The sequence below is a fragment of the Pelobates fuscus genome, chromosome 9, assembly GCF_036172605.1.
Source record: "Pelobates fuscus isolate aPelFus1 chromosome 9, aPelFus1.pri, whole genome shotgun sequence".
NCBI lineage: Eukaryota > Metazoa > Chordata > Amphibia > Anura > Pelobatidae > Pelobates > Pelobates fuscus.
In genome coordinates, this window is record NC_086325.1 from 131,332,970 (window position 1) to 131,346,199 (window position 13,230).

Below are 13,230 nucleotides of genomic sequence, written 5' to 3' on the forward strand. Positions count from 1 at the left end.
TGCTATCAGAGCATCAGTAAAAATCAACTAACATTTCAGCATAGCATTGCTTGATTGGTTGTTTTTTACTAATGCTATGTGGGTTGATTTTTACTAATGCTATGTGGGTTGATTTTTACTGATGCTATGTGGGTTGATTTTTACTGCTGGATAGTGCTCTTCGGATTACCCTCTCTGGATTGCTTTAATAGTTTGATTTATTGGCTTGAGATACGGATTTGCATAAGTGAGGTGGGAGGGAGGGAAAAGCTAGGCTTTCCTATTCAGGCAGCACTGGGAGCGCTACCTGCAAGGGAGAATGTCATTACATCTGTCACCAGTGCGCTGTGTGCTAAGATGACAGATGTATTTTATTCCATGAATTGACATTAGGCAGCCAAGAACAGTTCCAGACTGCCTAAGTCACGTATGCCGGCTGCCGAGGGGGCAACTAGCAGTAATTCTGGAACACGCACTAGGTTAAATATGCTATGTCAGGAAATGGGCCAGATATAATGAACAAATTATGGTAGAGAAATTAAAAAGTTAATGTTATTCTTAAATCTTTTGTTATAATTCAGTATTATCATTCTTCTTTATATTTTGTCTTTTCTAGAACCTTAGTTTTATGCTTAAAAGTCAGTTTGAGTGAAGAAAGTCAGAATGGATAACCGCAAGTTTTTTACAAAGCCTAGTAAAGCAAATACATCCTCATCAAGCTCAAAACATGTCAACAAAAAGAGATCACTGAATCACCAGTCAGGCATAATTTTGTTGAGCCAGAAAAGGAATATGCTGAGACAGTGTCTTTAGAAGCAGTTGGCCTCATGAGTGACTCAAGTAGTGATGATAAGGAAGACCATGCTTGTGGTCCTGCAATCAAAACTGTAGAAGATGTTCATAGTAAATCTAAAACATACACGAAAGGAAAATGCATTTCTCTTCCAGCTGATGATGAGAAAACATTACGAACGGCAGTGATACCAAATCAACCAGACTACAAAACAATTCCAGCTCAGGCCATTGTAAAACAAAAGGCAAAGAAGTGTGTTCTACATTTTCAAGAGTGCTGGTTCCAAAGCTTTCCATGGCTGCACTATAGTTTTACTCTTAAAGGGATACTATGTTTCTACTGTGCTAAAGCAGCCGTCCTGAATCGGACTCAACTCGAAAAGAACACTGAGCCAGCATTTGTGTGTGTAGGCTTTAAAAATTGGAAAAAAGCTATTTAAAAGTTTCAAAAACATCAGAGTTGTTCTGCTCATACATATTCTATAAAGCAACTATTGCATCATAAAGATTCGCAACCCATTAATGCTCAGCTTTCACTACAAATTCAACAGCAAAAGAATGATGCATGGCTGTGTCTCATCAAGATAGTACAAACAATAGCCCTGTTGGCAAAACAAGGTCTCCCTCTTCGTGGCCATGAAGACAATGATTGCAATTTTAAACAGTTTCTGCTTGCACGAGCAGATGATTTGTCTTATCTAAAAAATTGGATATCACACAAAGAAGAATACATGAGTCCCGACATTCAAAATGAGATTTTGAAGTTATTGTCTCACACCGTATTACGCCTTATTCGGAAACAGATTGGGAATAATGCCTTTGCAATTATTGTTGATGGCACACAAGATATATCTGGTCAAGAAAGTTTCTGTATCCGCTATGTTGATGAAGACTTGTACCTACATGAAGACTTCATAGGCTTATATCAAGTTGATGAAACAAGTGGATCTGCAATCGCACAGATTTTCAAGGATGCTTTATGTTGTAATGGGCTTTGTATGTCAATGTTGCAAGGGGCAAACATATGATGGAACTTCAAATATGGCTGGTAAATATCATGGTGCCCAGGCATTAATCAAGCAGGAACATCCCTTGCCATTTATGTCCATTGCGGTGCACATTGCACAAATTTAGTTATGCAGGCCGCATCACATCAATGTCCAATAATGGAAGATGCACTTATGTGTGTGCAAGATCTTGGCAAACTCTTTGGGCAATCTATGAAATGCAGAACCACATTTTCAGAAATAGTGCATCATGAAACTGAAGGGCCTCTTAAAGTCTTGCATATTAAACCATTGTGCCCAACACGCTGGACTGTTAGAGTGAAGCTTGTGAAAAAAATTCAGGATAATTACCAGCTGATTTTGGAAACACTTGAAGAAATTGCAAATATCAGAAGTAGTAGAGATATAAATCCACGTGCACGTGGCCTACTACAACAATTTAGGCAAGGGAAAACTCTACTAGGTCTTCAAATCTCTCTTAGCATCATGGATATCTTAGAATGCCTGAATGTAGCCTTGCAAGGCAGAGAACAAACCATTTCAGGACTTTTAGCAAGTGTACAACGGACCCATGATGCTATACAAAAGTTACGATGTGACACGTCCTTTGAAAGAGTTCTTGCTACCACTATTAATTTAGTGGAAAAATACCAGCTAAAAGAGGTTACTGTACCAAGGCGACCTAATATTCCTAAATGTCTTCAACATGGGCCAACTGAACAATTTCATGCAAAGACTGTGAAGGAATACTATTGTCCTCAGTATTTCCAAATAATGGATATTACAGTTGCAAGAAAAAGTATGTGAACCCTTTGGAATGATATGGATTTCTGCACAAATTGGTCATAAAATGTGATCTGATCATCATCTCAGTCACAACAATAGACAATCACAGTCTGCTTAAACTAATAACATACAAAGAATGAAATGTTGCCATGTTTTTATTGAACACACCATGTAAACATTCACAGTGCAGGTGGAAAAGGTATGTGAACCCCTAGACTAATGACATCTTCAAGAGCTAATTGGAGTGAGATGCCAGCCAACTGGAGTCCAATCAATGAGATGAGATTGGAAGTGTTGGTTACAGCTGCCCTGCCCTATAAAAAACACACACCCGTTCTGGGTTTGCTTTTCACAAGAAGCATTGCCTGATGTGAATGATGCCTCGCACAAAAGAGCTCTCAGAAGACCTACGATTAAGAATTGTTGACTTGCAGCTGGAAAGGGTTATAAAAGTATCTCCAAAAGCCTTGCTGTTCATCAGTCCACGGTAAGACAAATTGTCTATAAATGGAGAAAGTTCAGCACTGCTGCTACTCTCCCTAGGAGTGGCCGTCCTGTAAAGATGACTGCAAGAGCACAGCGCAGACTGCTCAATGAGGTGAAGAAGAATCCTAGAGTGTCAACTAAAGACTTACAAAAGTCACTGGCAAATGCTAACATCCCTGTTAGCGAATCTACAATACGTAAAACACTAAACAAGAATGGATTTCATGGGAGGATACCACAGAGGAAGCCACTGCTGTCCAAACAAAACATTGCTGCACGTTTACAGTTTGCACAAGAGCACCTGGATGTTCCACAGCAGTACTGGCAAAATATTCTGTGGACATTGTTATTGTCTCATTTTGTAAATTCCATTTAATTGTAAAGCGCTGCGGAATAAGCTGGCGCTATATAAATACCAATAATAATAATATTAATTTAGGGGAATTTATGATATAATTGGTGAAAAAAATGGCCACAAGTTAAGGCACAATATATGTCATATAAGATGGAGTATCTGCTTTCTTAAAATGAAGGCCTTAGTGGGGTTATTTGAACAGTCAAACTGTTATAATGTCACAAAATGTAAACATCAAATCCATCTATGAAAGTTTTAACTATAGAAACTGAAATACCCTGGTCTCTTATATGGCATTGTAATTTAACAGAATAGTGGCAAAGGCATAAAATGGGGGTATCATACTCAGCAGATATAGCTGCTGCTAAACACAATATGATGTTTTGTGCAGGAACAGCACACACCAGCTTTACGAAATACATTTAAAAAAAAAACCCATGTTATATGTGTGCATGTAAAAAAACAGATAAAACACAATTTTATTAAAGGACACGGAGGCTCTTATTATGCTTTTTTCTTTCTTTTATTCTACAGCAGCAAAAGAAATATTGTACATATATTCTATGAAAAGAAAACAATTCAATCACATCAATCATATCATAACCTCTAAAGGGTTACTCAGATACCACATATGAACCAATCAGAGTGTCCCCATTACAACAAAGTCCCATGTGACCCTAAGCCACTCCTCTTTCTTTTGCTGCTGCAGCCTCAGATAAGTACAAAACTTTACTCTGTTACTGACAGTTTTAGTTGTGTTTGTATTTTCACTCATTTTACCTTTAAGTTGTTTTTCCTCAGCTTTAGGTTGTATGTCTCTTTAACCCTTTCGGGTTTTGCTGGTGAATTTCGTGTCTCCCCCCCTTGTCTTCCTCGCCCCCCTCCCTCCTCCGGTCGGTTTGTTTATTTCCCCACCGTCCTTCTCCCGATTTCCTCCCTCCGGGTCTATTTCTTCACCGGGTACCGCTGCCGATCGCGGTCCCCGGCGGTCCGCGATAACCGCGGTCGCCCGCGCATGCGCACAACGCTAGTGCGCATCGTGGCGGCCATCTTGGGACTGGCAGTTTTGCCGCGCTTCTGCTAGCGCAGCCAATCGGCTGGTTTGGGGGCGGGGGATACCCCTGTTGCCGGGCAAAACTCTCCCTGTGTTCCCCAGGAACTTATTCCTGAGGGAACACTCGGTGAGCTTACTGTTTTGGTGTTTGTCTAGTGCAATTGCTTCTGTTGTGCTGGTTCTGCCCCACATTAGTGCCTGGTGCCTACTGTAATAATTTTCCTATTTGCATCACTGTTATTGGTGGTATTATTTTCCTAGAGGTGGTAATTAAAGGGGTATACGCTACACCGTGCCTGTAAAAAATTGTACTGTCATCCTAACCATGCAGACTGACAACAATGCTTATGGTGCCGCTACACCTAGGGCCACCATGCCCACCCCCCCCTTACAAGGCCCCAAGATGCCCACAGCGTTGGACTCAGAGGAGTTGGACTCAGATGCCCACAGCGCAGGAGCATATGGACTCAGAGGAATTACATTCCCTGCTAGATGCGGCCATGACTAAGTCTGTGACTCAGGCCATATTTACCGCCATGGGTTCCATGTCGGATAATTTATCCCATTCTATTACCACGGCGATGAGAGCCACACAATTGCCAACTAACCCCGTGGCTAACCCCCCAGAGAATAAGCCGGCGGCCCCTAGTGGGCGTAAGGCCGCTAAAAAATCTCGTCATTTGGACGAGTCAGCCTCCAAAACTTTAAAGACGGACAGGGTACGTCCTGTCACAGAACCTGTGGTCGGACCACAACGAAGAGCCCCCCACCGGGCAAAATCGGTGAGGAAGTGGAAGAGGGCTAAGGCCCTATTGGAATCCTCCGACTCTGAATCGGAGCTAGAGGAGGCAAAGAGTGAGTCCGGAGAGGAGGACTCTGAGGAATGTAGTGAAGACTCTAACGAGGTTCAATGGGGGGACTATAGCTCCGTCGCAGGCACGGACATAGACCGTAAAGACGGAGCGGACGGCTCCGCCTTACTGGATCCTCAGGGTGAACCTTTGTTTGACCCTGATAACCTGCAACACCCGAGGTCCTCTGAATGGTACCCCTTGGACCACGTGGCTAAATATATAGCGGCCCGCATCAGAAAGCCACTAGATAAGGTGGCACGAAACAAACTACGGGCAGAGTGCCCTCGCCCCACGGTCCCGGATATGGCATGCGCCACCCCGGACGTGGATCCAAAAATCGCCCAATTTCTGGGCAAGTCAGGCTGGAAGGCTAAGAAAGGCCTAGACTTTGCCTGGCAGAACTGCCAGGACAAGGTATTGGACATCCTTGGACCACTCGCAAGGATGTTCGATATGGTAGAAGGCGCGTTGGCAGGGGGTACACCGCTGGACCTGGAAACCCTCAGGGGGTGGATCCAGCGTGCCGTGTGTCTTCTGGGCAACGCGAATACGGCGGTGGCCACAGAAAGACGCAAGGCGATTTTAATAAAAATTGAGCCTAAATTAGTTAATCTGGCTATCTCAGAACCAGGTCCCCAGGCTAAAGCCCTTCTGTTTGGGGATAATTTCGTAAAGGAACTAGGCACCTATGTGGGCACCTTCACAGCACTGGATAAGGCTCAGGCCAGTATGAAGAGAGTGTTCCATCAGAGGGTTTTTGGCGGGGCCGGCAGATATCGGGGCCGTCTGCCCGGCCGCTCGCCCTGGGGATCATACCGGGGCTCTCGTGGCTCCGTGCATCCTAGATTCACACCCCCGGAACCCAAACACGCTTCACCATTCTTCCCGGTACGGGGCAGACCGTGGCAGACTCGAGGACTCAGAGGCTCTTCATATGGCCGACGACCTTATGGTAAGTGCCCTACCTCCTCATATGTCTACACTAACTGTGGTGGGGGGCAGACTGAGCAAATTTGTCAAGGCATGGCACATGATCACTGCAGATGCCTGGGTGCTTCACACGGCCCGGGGTTATTCTATAGATTTCGTACACTACCCGGTCCAAGTGGCCACGTAGGTTGGAATGGAATTCAAACAGGGAAACACCCGATGGTGTGCCGACTCCTACGAGGCATAAAATTTGCACGACCACCACGACCTCGATACTCGGAGGTATGGGATGTGAACCTCGTTCTCCGACTTCTTGAAGGTTGGCCGAGGAACGAAGACTTGTCGATCAAACAACTCACCACAAAATTGGTCACGCTGCTTTGCCTCATCTCCTGTAAGCGGGTCTCAGATGTACGAGCATTGGACATTCAGGCACGCCCATATACACCGGAAGGGGTGACCTTTGATATATCGAGACGTACAAAAACGTCCATCAAGAAGGTTTTTTACCCCGTTTTTCCACATAACAGTAAGTTATGCCCAGTAGCCTGCCTCAAAGAATATGAAGCACGAACGGCGAAGGTCCGAGACCCCCAACGGACGGAATTATTCCTGGCCGTTCGACAACCGCATCGCCCGGTTTCCACAGTCACTCTATCTCGATGGGTCAAATGGATCATGACGTCAGCAGGCATTGATACTTCCACATACGGAGCACATTCAATGAGAGGTGCCATGGCATCAAAAGGGTTTTCATTAGGCTGTAAATTGGAAGATCTTCTCTGAGCGGCCGACTGGTGGAGAGAATCCACTTTCCGTGAATTCTATTTTCGTCCGGTTTCTCATTTTTCCACGTCGGTGATCACACAGCTTTAAACTAGCATAATAATAGCCTCCGTGTCCTTTAATAAAATTACCAGTCATGATTTTATAAAGGACACGGAGGCGAGTATTATCCCACCCACGAGAGGTAAGTTACCCGCCTCTGAGAATATTATGTATGTTATGGGATTAGAAATGTGTGATAATGTGATATCCTATTACCATTTGAGTGATTATATTTAGAAAGATTGAATGTTAGATAGTTTTGGAATATGAACGTGGAGAAAATATTATACAAGACCATATTTTACCATCTTGTTTCTCTGTCTTACAGCTTCCTAATTGGAGTGCCATAATGGTTCAAGCATGCCCATAAGTCTACGAATGGAGGATGACCAGTTTTTTCGTCCAGTTTGGTTGGACCTTTGTTTGATGTCATCTTCTATTGGATTCAAAGTATTTGTTCTTCTACACGAGTATTGTTTGTTTTTTTCTGTTTTTCAATGTCGAGTTTTGGAGTGTCCATCAGCAACACCAAAAGAAAGAGGAGTTGCTTAGGGTCACATGGGACTTTGTTGTAATGGGGACACTCTGATTGGTTCATATGTGGTATCTGAGTAACCCTTTAGAGGTTATGATATGATTGATGTGATTGAATTGTTTTCTTTTCATAGAATATATGTACAATATTTCTTTTGCTGCTGTAGAATAAATGAAAGAGAAAAGCATAATACTCGCCTCCGTGTCCTTTATAAAATCATGACTTTACGTCATGAAATTAGTAAAATCTGGTAATTTTACTACAACATTTAGCAGAGGTTGGCGGTGAAAAGGCAACATAAAAAGGGTCAAAATAGCCTTAGGTAAATTGCTTGTTATGCCTACATATATATATATATATATATATATATATATATATATATATATATATATATATACTTTTGAGTGGCAATTTTGATTTTTGTGATGGCTATTAAACTTACAAGACATACCAAAATTGTTTTCTATTGAAATTTCATTTTACTTCTTGTATTTTATGATCTGTAACTTTCAAAATAAACTGAAATCCTAGACATATTATGTACTCTGTAAATCAATACACATACATTAATTTATTTTGAACTTGATTTCCTAAGCTGGACATATTATGCACACGTTATTATTGCCAAAACTATGAGGGGAAAAAAAAATACTTTTGTTTTTCTTTCATTTTTATTTTTTTGTTTATAATAAACCCACATTTATATATGTACATGTCACATCACATCAAATTAAAGCCCCCTTTGCCCTTTAACCCCTTAAGGACTGAGCCAAATGTACACGTTGTGAACAAAACAAAACGTAAACAAAACCTGGCATTTGCGCTATATGTCTGTCCAACCGTATTTCACCTCTTTCATATTAAATGCACCCCCCCTTATTATATATCATTTTATTCAGGGGAAACAGGGCTTTCATTTAATATCAAATATTTAGCTATGAAACATAATTTAATATGAAAAAATTGGATAAAATAAGAAATGTTGTTATTTTTTTTAGTTCTACATGACATTTTAACTGTCAATGTCATAATACTGTTTGCTTTTACTGCAATAAAATACACATATTTGTATTCAGCAAAGTCTCACGTGTAAAACAGTACCCCCTATGTACAGGTTTTATGGTGTTTTGGGAAGTTACAGGGTCAAATATAGCACGTTACATTTGAAATTGAAATTCGCCAGATTGGTTACATTGACTTTGGGACTGTATAGTAGCCCAGAAATAAAATTTACACCCATAATGGCATACCATTTGCAATAGTAGACAACCCAAGGTATTGCAAATGGGGTATGTCCAGTCTTTTTTAGTAGCCATTTGGTCACAAACACTGGCCAAAGTTAGCGTTAGTATTTGTTTGTGTGTGGGAAAAAAACGCCAATTTTGGCCAGTGTTTGTGACTAAGTGGATACTAAAAAAGACTGGACATACCCCGTTTGCAATACCTTGGGTTGTCTACTATTGAAAATGGTATGCCATCATAGGGGTAATTTTCATTCTTGGGCTACCATAGGGTCTCAAAGACAACGTAACCAATCTGGCGAATTTGAATGTGAAAAAAATGAAACACAAGCCTTATATTTGACGCTGTAACTTTTGAAAACACCATAAAACCTGTACATGAGGGGTACTGTTGTACTTGGGAGACTTTGCTGAACACAAATATTTGTGTTTCAAAACAGTAAAAAGTCCCGCACGGCTCGGCTGGAATACTGAAACACTGGACATACACAGCAGGCACCAGCGGTATGCATCCAGAACTGTTTTACTGTCCACCAATACACTCCTGGCGCTTCCCGGACGTGGGCATCGGGTGACTGATAACTCTCTGACGGGCATGGGCCTGATGTCTAATGCTTAAGCTCCAACAGTATTAGTCTGATTTGCATCAATATTCCTCTGCATGCCCTGCTCTTGTGTTAAATTGATTGGTTTGTTATGTTTATTTTCTTTCTTTCTGCTTTTCTTTTATTAGTTCTGGGGGTGCAGGGAGCAGGAGGGAGGCAAACTCCTGGCTAAGGTGGCAACTGCCATTTAGCAGACCTAGCTTTCTAGCTCATACATTAGTATACGAATAACCAGACCTAAAATGTCTCTAAAATGCAAAACGAAACTGCCTCTCTCTCGCAAGCAGGCATAGCTGCACAATCAGAACAACTACACACTGTCCTTTGCCGTTGCGCATAGCTAGCCAGAGTGAAGAATAGAGACCATAAGTAGTATCAGTCAGAGGCAAATGGGGTTAGCTTGACCGTCTCTTTAAGGTTATCGCAAAAACACGCATCTTACTTAGCTGCTAGGCAAGAGTACCTTGTGGCACACTGCTGAATACTTGGAAGGTGCCCCCACTGCCCCCTGTGCAACACGATATTGCAGGCCAACGCTCAGGCTGTCACCGTCACGGGGCCTCCCTGGGGGCCTACTCATGTTTCCCATCGTTATGTACTAATACTAATAATTAAAATACAGAAAAGTGTGCAGCGCTCGTGATGGATACACGTGATAATATATTGGTGGTATATCCCAAAGTTATATGTATAAAATAAGGATAAATACCTTATTATAATAGATCTGTGTCAATTAAGCTCCTATACATAATAAACAAAACAGAGCATAGTATAATACTGTAATGTGAAATGAGTTAAATATAGCAGTCTTAATGGTTCCACTCACATGGGTTGGAGCCTGTTAATAAATAAACTGGCTCAGGTATAAGCGCTTTAAGAAGGAATTTCCACTGGAGTCCACAAGGCTGGAGCTTCAGCTTCCAAATGCAGGAAAAATAGAGCAGGCAAAACACCAATTTTAGAAATATATCAAATGAATTATTTATTAAAAAGCATTTAAAATCTTACATTCCAAATTGGGTAATGTCAGCATCAAAGCACAGATCTATTATAATAAGGTATTTATCCTTATTTTATACATATAACTTTGGGATATACCACCAATATATTATCACGTGTATCCATCACGAGCGCTGCACACTTTTCTGTATTTTTGTGTTATGTTGATTGTGGGACTGTGGTGATTAAATCCCACTAGTGTGTTCTAGCAGCTGTTTTTTAGCGCCACAAATTATACTTCTTTGTTTGTTAATACTAATAATTAGCCTACGACCTTCTCAGTCATAGCTTTGTATGCCTTACCTAAATGTTAAAAACTACCATTATGAACATGTTTCCCCAATTACACAAAAATGTGCTGTCTGATATGCCATGAAAATGATTGTTATTATATTGTTTGCTTCAGCTGTTGTGGCAAAGTGAACCTGTTTGTTACTCTCAGCACAACAAAATAAAGAATAAAATAAAAAAAAAAACAGTACCCCCCATGTACAGGTTTTATGGTGTCTTGGAAAGTTATGGGGTTAAATATAGTGCTAGCAAATTAAATTAAAGGCAGGTCCCGCTAATTGTAATTAATTATGATTCCTAATTATGTAAAAATATTACATAAATATATGTGTAGAATTAATATATGTATATATATATACGTATGTGTATATATATATATAATTTTTTTTCAATATTTTTATTTATATATAGGTATATATATATATATATATATATATAGTGATATATATACGTATATATTTATGTATAGATATATATATATATATTTTATCATGTTCCATTTGTATTTTGATATAAATATATATATATATATATATATATATATTCCTTGCTAATCATGGCAGCACTTAACATATGGGTTAGCTCCTCCCTCCAGCCAATAGGACAGGAAAAACTATTAAGAATTCAATTATCCCTGAGGTATAAGAGATCCCAGAAGACTAGGTTCCTCAGTCTTTTTTTCCTGTCCTCCTAGCCAGACAGGACAGCTTGTATTTATTACAAGGATATATATTTTTTATGCTCACCTGGCTATGTCCTTCAGCCTTACTCCCTAAGAGGTCAGCCTCCCTCTATAGGAAGACCAGGTACATGCAACCCACCTCTTGGTAGCTGGGGACCCCTGGTAGCCAGAGGAGTTAGTATTTCCTCTGGCATCCTCCTGAGAGCTGCTAAATGCCTGTTCCTACAGGTGAATCTTCATACTCTGGCGGCGGATCAGGACACCCGCACATGCGCAATGGTAAGTGGACGCGAGTAGCCCTTTGTTCGCCAGTATCAAAAATGGCGGCTCCGGGCGCTCGCGGCATATCGCGCATGCGCAATTAAAGGCACAGCGCGCCTTTTCTATTTAAAGGGGAAATATGCGGTTTAGTTTTGCCGCGAAATTCAAATCCCACAAGATATACTGACTGCTCTCTGGGAACCAAGCTACCTCTCTCTGCAGGTATTTAATTTTAACATTTTTTCATTTTTAAGATACCTTTGGTTCAAAGGTTTTTTTTCTGTTATATATCCTTTAAACATTATATATATTTTTTTCGCCTTTTTACTCAGCCTGAATTTGTGTGCTTATTATGGATCATTCTCCTACTTCTGCCAAATCAGCGATTCTAGGTCATAGGTGAGCATTAATTTTTTATTTTTTTTATTTTTCTCATTTTTTCCATTATAAAAAGAGTGCAACAGAGGGTACAGTCTCTTGACTTCTGTAATTTCAGCCCTCAAGACCGGACAGGCCCTAGATCTCCTTCCAGGAGAAGGGATAAACCGGCTGCCTGCGTTGGATGTGGCTCCAGACCCTTGGATAACTGCAGGCTATGCAAAAGATGTTTAGCTCGTGTTGCAGGAGAATCTGAATTCCAGCAGCCTCCACAAGCATCCACCTCTGCCCAGGATATAGCCTCATGGATAAAACAAGCGGTGGCAGAGGGCATTGCTGATTCACACAAAGGCAAACGTCCTAGATATGAACATCCCCAGGAAGATCACGATTCTTCAGAGGAAGATTTCATGCAGGATACAGGTTCCCTGAACTTTGATCAGATATCTTCCAGTGATGAGGAATACTCCTGCCCCCTAGACTCCAAGGCAGTAGAGCGTTTGATCTCTCTCGTGAGAAGAACACTGGAACTACCTGACGAGGTGCTAGAAACCTCAGCAGCAGACAAACACTTCGGGGATCTCAGTAAAAGGAAAACTTCATTTCCGGTACACAGGTCCATTAAGGATCTTATCAGTAATGAATGGAAGACTCCTGAAAAGAGATTTTCTCTGCAAAACCGTCTGGCAAAATTATACCCCATACGTGAGGAGGATTCCAGGCTTTGGACCTCTAACCCAAAGGTTGATGCCTCAGTTATTAAGGTGGCTAAACGTTCTATTCTCCCAATAGATTCCAACGCTTCACTGAGAGACCCTATGGAAAAAAGAATAGACGCTGACATTTCAAAATGTTTTTTAGCAGCAGGTACTGGATGTCACCCTGCGGTTTCTATTTCTGCTATGTCCAGAGCTATGAGAGTATGGATCCTGGACATTGAAGAAGATTTGGACAAGGGGGTCAGAAGGCAACACATTGCAGATTCCTTAAGAGAAATTAGACTAGCCAGTGAATGGCTCTTAGAAGCCTCTACGGACATAATTAAAGTCATGTCGAAGGTTATGGCATTCTCAGTTGCAGCCAGACGTGCACTGTGGCTCAGATCATGGGGGGCCGATATGGCCTCAAAACATAACTTATGTTTCCTTCCCTTTTTGGGTGAGGTTT